Source organism: Echinops telfairi, unplaced genomic scaffold (assembly GCF_000313985.2).
Source record: "Echinops telfairi isolate 266 unplaced genomic scaffold, ASM31398v2 ScPeMD7_7424;HRSCAF=8462, whole genome shotgun sequence".
NCBI lineage: Eukaryota > Metazoa > Chordata > Mammalia > Afrosoricida > Tenrecidae > Echinops > Echinops telfairi.
The window spans coordinates 45,621,324-45,628,411 of record NW_022111324.1 but is presented as its reverse complement, the minus strand read 5'-3'; the positions used below and the strand labels follow the sequence as shown (position 1 = coordinate 45,628,411).

General features: G+C 51.9%; 1 non-coding gene across 1 annotated transcript; it reads left to right on the top strand.

The window, feature by feature from the left end:
• The first annotated feature begins 693 nt into the window (after positions 1 to 693).
• LOC115872480 lies at positions 694 to 816 on the top strand. Its single transcript, XR_004047878.1, has one exon. It is a non-coding gene; the product is annotated as a small nucleolar RNA SNORA32 (small nucleolar RNA).
• The last annotated feature ends 6,272 nt before the right edge of the window (positions 817 to 7,088 follow it).

Below are 7,088 nucleotides of genomic sequence, written 5' to 3'. Positions count from 1 at the left end.
TGGGTTTAGGGTTAATTCCCTGCTACTGTTCCCCGCCTGGTCTCTGTGTGGTGCAAGTGGTTCACACACGTGGCTTCTAACAGAGAGGCTGGAGGTTCCAGTCCACCCAGGGGAGCCTCAGCAGCAAGGCCTGGCGACCTACTGTCGAAAAATTAACCATTGAAAACCCTCTGTAGCACAGTTCCACTGTGACATGTGGGGGGAATGGGGGGCGGTCGCCCTGAGCCAGAGTCAACTCGATGGTCTTTAGGACCAGTCTTCCATTTGGCTTGAGGACAGGGACCTTCCGTGAGCAGGGGAGAGGATGGAACTGCTAGGGCTGAAAACCCCGGAACTGTCCCAGGGACCAGCCTTGCTCTACACGTGTTAAAGCCGGAGGACGTGACTCCCTTTCACAATAAAGTGCACGTACATGAAAGGTTCCCATGCTCCTGGCTGTTGAGTGGACGCCATCTCACAGCAGCCCTGTGGAACGGCATGGACCTGCCCCATCGTGTACCCAAGGGTGCCAGCTCCAGGGAAGCAGACTGCCTCATCTCCCTCCTGGACAATTTGGTCAGTTTTAGCAAACATGCACCCATCACCACCTCACGGGAGCAGACCTGGCCACCACCCCAAAATGTTTCCGAGGGATGCTCTGTCATCCTTCCACCCCTCCCAGGCAAGTGCCTGCTGACTTTCAAAAGGTCTTAGTGGTCATCACCAAGGCTTTTAGAAGGCAGTGTGTGGGTTGCGGTGGGCAGGACCATAAAATATTTCCCTGGAGGTGTTTGTCCTTTTGCTACCTTGCAAGCATACAACCACCTGGGTAGATCAGTTGCCGAGACCTACACTAACAGAGATATTGGAGATGCATGTTGTCCACCAGCTTTATCATTATACTCAGTACAGTTTTGTTGCCCGGCTAATTTTTCAAGGCCTGAAATGAATGCCTACTGGACAGTCTGACCAATGGCAGTGAGCTTAGCGTGGGTTCCTTTGAAAGGGGTTCTCTTGAAGATTAGCTTGTACAAGATTTGGCGGAACTCAATTGTAGCTGGTGGATGGCAAAGGAAAGAGATGTAAAACTCCTTTAGTAAAATGTATTAACATTAAATAAGACTCGTAAAATAAAATCTTTTCCAATGTAGAAAATCAAAAAGTCTTATGGGTGTATACTTGGCACGTCATGCAACCTAATCAATCACATAGGAGCCATGCAGTCATCACCACAGTCAAGTGCAGAACAGGTTCTCCTTGTCGTAAGCTTCAATGAACATTTCACTGAGAACAAAAATTGGCACCCTCTTTTGCCTGCCTTTCATTCAGCATAATTCTTTTGGGATTCTTCTATGTGGTATCAATATCAAGAACCCATTTTTTTTTAATTGCTGAATAGTTCTCCAGCATATGGCGCCCTGGTGGTGTAGTGGTTACGCCTGGGACTTCAAACTGAAGAGTTGGAAGTTCAAAACCACCAGCAGCTCCAAGGGAGAAAGACAGGGCTTTCTACCCCCATAAAGAGCTAGTCTCATGTTGACTCTAACTCTTTACAAATCTGGCTGGACCGGAGGATGTACACTGGTACAGATAGGAACTGGAAACACAGGGAATCCAGGGCAGATGATCCCTACAGGACCAGTAGTGAGAGTGGTGATACCGGGAGGGTGGAGGGAAGGTGATTACAAGGGAAACAGATTACAAGGATCTACATATAACCTCCTCCCTGGGGGACAGACAGGAAAGAAATGGGTGAACGGAGATGTCGATGTAAGATATGACAAAATAATAATAATTTATAAATTATCAGGGGATCATGGGGGAGGGGGTAGCGGGAGGGAGGGAAAAAAATTGAGGAGCGAATACCAGGGGCTCAAGTAGAAAGCAAATGTTTTGAGAATGATGAGGGAAACAAATGTACAAAAGCGCTTGACACAATGGATGGATGTGTGGGTTGTGATAAGGGTTGTACAAGCCCCCAATAAAATGATTTAATTAAAAAAATAAATGCAGAATGGAAATATTTGCAAATTGAATAAGTATCATTAATGTCACTATTGCACATGTAAAAATTATTGAATTGGTGCATGCTTTACTGGATATGATCTCAAAAACAATAAAATAAACTATTTTAAAAGAGAAAGAGTTTTAAAATATTAATACCGCTAAAAAACAATAAAATTGTTATTTAAGACACACACACAAAGTTGGAGTCTCGGAAACTCCCAGGGGCAGTTCTCCCGTCGTCCAGGGTTGCTGTGAGTCAGTATTGACTCGATGGCAGTGAGTTTGGTTTCGAGGGTGGGAAGGGTGGGGCAGATATAATACATGTTTAGTTCTCATGCTCTGTCCCGGAACAACATGAGTGGGTCAGATGCCAAAGGCTCCACAAATCTCAGTCATTCCAGGACCCAGTAGACAGACCCTTCATCTCAAAGCAATCCCAAAAGCAGAGGGAAGAGAAAGCAGCTAATTGTCCAAAACCAAATCCGAACCCAAACTATAAGAGCCCCATCGTGGAGTCGATTTGGATTCCTATCGGCCCAGAGGACAGATTAGAACGGTCCCCGCAGGGTCCCCAAGGCTGTGAATCTTAAGCACATTGCACGTCTGCACGGACCCACTGCCTCTGCGGGCTCCGCAATGCGTTACCCATGGGGTCTGGAAGATTCCTCCCCGAGACGACACTAGTCCGCTTTGCCCATGTTTCATCAGTCATTGTGAGTCACATGGCTATCACTAACAGCTCTGCTCTCATTTCATGGGTCAAGGTTTGTCACGTGGCCCAACCCCAACAACAAAGACAAGTGAGGGCATTACAGTCCTACCTTGTGCCAGAGGCAGCAAGCTGGACTTATTGGGGAACCGCACGCATGACTATCAGCCTAGCCGTGGGCCATGAGCTCACTTCCTCTTCTGAAAAATGGGCAGAATCACGGGTCTTACCTCACGGAGTGCTGTGAGAACTCATGTATAAAAACCTTTGACAGTGTGAGTGCATCTTCTAGAATGAGGGTGAGTTTAATAAACGTTAGACTCTTTCAGTGAGGTTGGACCAGCAGTGTTTGTGTTCACCAGGGGTCCGGCACGCCAAGGCCCTCTCCAGCCCCCCGCAAACACCTGGCCAGCAGAGGATGCCCCCCTCTGCAGAAATCGGCCTCGTCCCACTCCCCTGCGTCTGACACTGGCCACTTGGACCAGGCAAGCCTCCTCCCCTACCTCCTGGTCCCATGCAGGGTCTTCCCCAAGACTTCCTAGCCTCAGTGGACTTCTCTATGCCGTGCGCGTGTGCACACGTGTTCTGTGCCATTGCAGTGCAGGGACCCCATCGAGGGGTAGAGGACCCAAGGGAAACGTGAAGGGAATGAACATCTCTGAGGCACCCACCTCGTACTGGGTGCTGTGCTGGGTGCTTGACACAGGTGACCTCATTTCAACCTCATCATAGCTTTGTGGTGAGGTCGGTATGATCCTCCTCATTTCTGACAGCAGGGAACTGACACTTGACACGGAGACATCATTTGCATAGTATTACAGAGCGAGTCAGAGACAGAGCTGGGATTTGAACTCAGAACTCTGTGACTCAGGAGACCACACTTCTGCTTCTGGGCTTTTCATGATTTTGTTCAGACCTTGCTCTTGCTCACATCATAAACTCATCAACAGCCTGACATTGAGCCAGAGCATGGTCTTTGGGTCCTCGTCCTCTGGCCTGCTGTGGACACTGCCCCGTCCTGGACATGTGGGGACCATGCTTTCAGTCGCTGTTTAGCCCAAGCTGATTGTACGACCTCGAATGGGTCCCTTGGCCTGCACAAAGCCTCAGTGTCTTCACCTGAAAACTGAGGGACTGGACTAGTTGATCTCCGGGCTCTTTCCAACTCTAACCTTCTGGGACATGGAGAGTCATCCACTCTTGCACTTGCCTTTGGCCCTAATACTGCTGAAGACAGATCCCAGGTGTGAGGTGATAAGGAATATTAATTAAGCCCTCATTAGCATTTGAAACTAAAAATAGCTTTTTTCAAGACTGATGGGATATGTATAATCCACAACAGTTCCCTCCCTCCCTTGCTACTCATAACAAACTCTGGTTTCCTCTGTGGCAAGTCTGTCTCCTCCTGGAACAAGGGAAGTCAGACGAAGCCTGCCTCTAAGTTAAGATCCCCTGAGTCTGCACCCCAGCAGGCCCTCTTGGGGACTCCGAGCTCCTGCTGGTAGACAAAATGGGGCTCTCTCTCCAGGTGGGCATCAGAGGGTGCAGCTGGACCATCTGTGAGCAGAACCGAGGGTGCCTGTTTCCTCAGGGAACCAAGCACAGCTCCTGGGGTAGGGCTAAGGATTAGGACTAGAGACCCAGGTTCTGGGCCTTCCACCTCCAGAGTGCTCAGAGCGTTTGTTTTTTGTAAATGCTAACACCTAGTTGCTATGAATTTGCTCGAAGGCAGTGGGTCTGCTTTGAGTTTAGTGCTAACCCTAAGGAAGGTACACGGGAACAGGGTTCACGTTCAGGCCACCTTTGGAGGACCTAAAGGTTACCTTAGGAACCCTGGTGGCACGTGGTCATGCTCTGGGCTGCTCACCCCAAGGTCAGCAGTTTGAACCCACTAGCTACGCCAAGGGAGACAGACGAGGCTGTCTGCTCCCATGAAGCTTCACAGTCTCTGAAACCCAAAGAGCAGGTCTACTCGGTCTTTTCGGGTGACTATGAGTTGCTGTCAACTCAACTTCAACTCATAGCAACCTGCGTGACAGAGTAGGGGGTGCCCACAGGGTTTTCTGAACTGTCTTCTTTAAGCATGCCCACTGTCAGGGTGCCTGTTTCCTCCGGGAACCAAGCACAGCGTCTGAGGAGCCACTGCGGGAGTCCAATAGAAGGAGCAACCACGTGCTTAACTGCTGCGCCACCAGGGCTTCTTTACAAGGCCTCCTAGAGGTGTTGGGTTCCACTGTAGAGCTGATTGTAACTCTGCAGCCCCACGGGACAAAGTGGAACTGCCCAGAGCCTTTCTGCCCCCTCTCAGATTCATAGCCTCAAGCCCAACGGGGCTGAGGTGGAGGCGGGTGTCAAGAGTTAAGTGCTGCAACTCAGCCCGAGGGTCCTCGGAAGACAAGCCTGGCAATCCTCTTCAAAAACATCACAGCCTTCAAAGCCCCGTGGAGGAGTTCCAGTCCGCCCCAGGGGCTGGACACGTGTGAGTCGGAATTAAATCCACAAGCAGCTAACAACAGGTATCTTTTCAGCCGTTTCTTCCCGGAGGGGTGCTGTGCAGAGCTGGGCCTTGCCTCTGCAATATGGACCAGATGGCTGCCTGAGTTGCTGCTGGGGTATTTTAACTACAGTAGCGTGGGAGCTTCCTGCCTTGAGGAGGGCCCCCCCCCACCTCCCCCAGGTTTCCATCTGCCCAGCCGCCCACAGCGCCTGCCTGTCACTAGACATGATGGAGCTGCCTGGGGGAAGGGCTTCATCTCTGGACAGGATTAGAGCTCCAGTCCAATCAGGGGGTTCAGGGCCAACCCACCTGGGAGTGTGTGTGTGTGTGTGTGTGTGTGTGTGTGTGTGTGCCAGCTTCTGTCAGGCAAAGAGGAAAGAGTTGGGGGGTGGGGAGAGACATGCAGATTAGGCAACTGATCCTGGGAAACTTCTGGGGCAGGGAAGGAGGGACAGGAAGAGGAAGGGCAGCTGGGAGGGGGCAGGGTGGGGTGTGAGAGAGGAGGGTGGGAAGTGACCGAGCAGAAGCCCTGGCTCTGTTGAAGCTGGACAGAGACCTGAAGTGGGTAGGGATTGCCCTAGGTCTTACCTAAATCTCCCCAAGCTCTTTCCCACCACCAGGATCCCCATCTAACCTCTGTGCGGGTTCCTTCCACACCAGAGGTCAGGGTTTGGACACTAGATAGCCCTGCTGCTCAGTGTGGCCTGGGAAGATGTTTCAGGGTTTGGTGGGTCAGGCCCTCTAGACCTGAGTTTGCTGCCCCTGTGCCTCCTGGTGGCTCCCCCTCTCACCCGGAAGACTGCAAAGAGGTGGCTTTGGCATTTCCCAGCACTGTGGGTGTCTGTCTCAAGAGTCACCCACTGTCAGAAGACAGAGCAGCCCTCCTGCAGGCAGGAAACCAGAGTTGCCCAGGGAGGTAGGAGGGAACAGAGCTTGCTAAACACAGCAGGGTCATCCTAGAGGGCCTCCAGGAGAAGTTGGGTCTGCCTGACTCCCTTCTAGGGCAATTTTGGGGGGATGGCAGGGGGAGCAGGGACTTAGACCCATGGGTTCAAATGGTATGTTTGTTGTTTCTGTGCTGAGTGAGACCTTGCTCTTCACCTGCCTAGTTCCCAAGGTTAGTAAGACAAAGTCAGAATACGGCGCCAAGTGCCTGGTTTTTGGGGGATGGTTTGTGGAATGGGTGTGTGTGTGAGTCCTCAACTTTCTGCTGGCCTCCTGCTGCAGAGGGGTGACCCGCAGGGGAGAAGAGGGCTCAGTTCCTAAGTTCCCCTGGGCACAAATGTTGACATGATGCAGGATCCCACCAGGACACCCTCCCCATCCCAACATACACACACACACACACACACACACACACACACACACACACACACACTCCTCCCTGCCCTGTGGGCACAGTTAGATATCAGGAGGGTGGGGGAAGGGTTGATTTGCTCTCAAAATGGTCTTTAGTTTGGGCCCGACCTTCACAGGGATGGGGCTTCTGGACCAGCAGTTCTCAGAGGAGGTGAGGGGGAAGCGAGAGAGGAGGAGGGCAGCGCCAGTAGCCGCATCCTCAGACCCTAACCCAGACGCTTGCCAATGTCAAGGAGTTGGTTTCATCATCTGAAGATGATGCAAGAGGCTGGGAGTCAAGCTCTCCCCAGCCCCCAGCCCCTCCCCCAGAGCACTGTCCACATCTGGAGTTACAGCTGGGTCCTCCTCTTGGGCCCTTTCCAGGGAGGGAGCTGGGTGAGATGAGGGAGGGGAGGGCAGCTGCTGAAGGCCCCAGTGAATGGCCCCAATGTTGGGGGTTGGTGACAAGGGGTGGGGATGGGGAGGGGAGCTGGTATGTCTAGAGAAGAGTGAATTCCCACAGCGTTGGCCTGCCTTTAAAGCCCACCCCCCACCCCC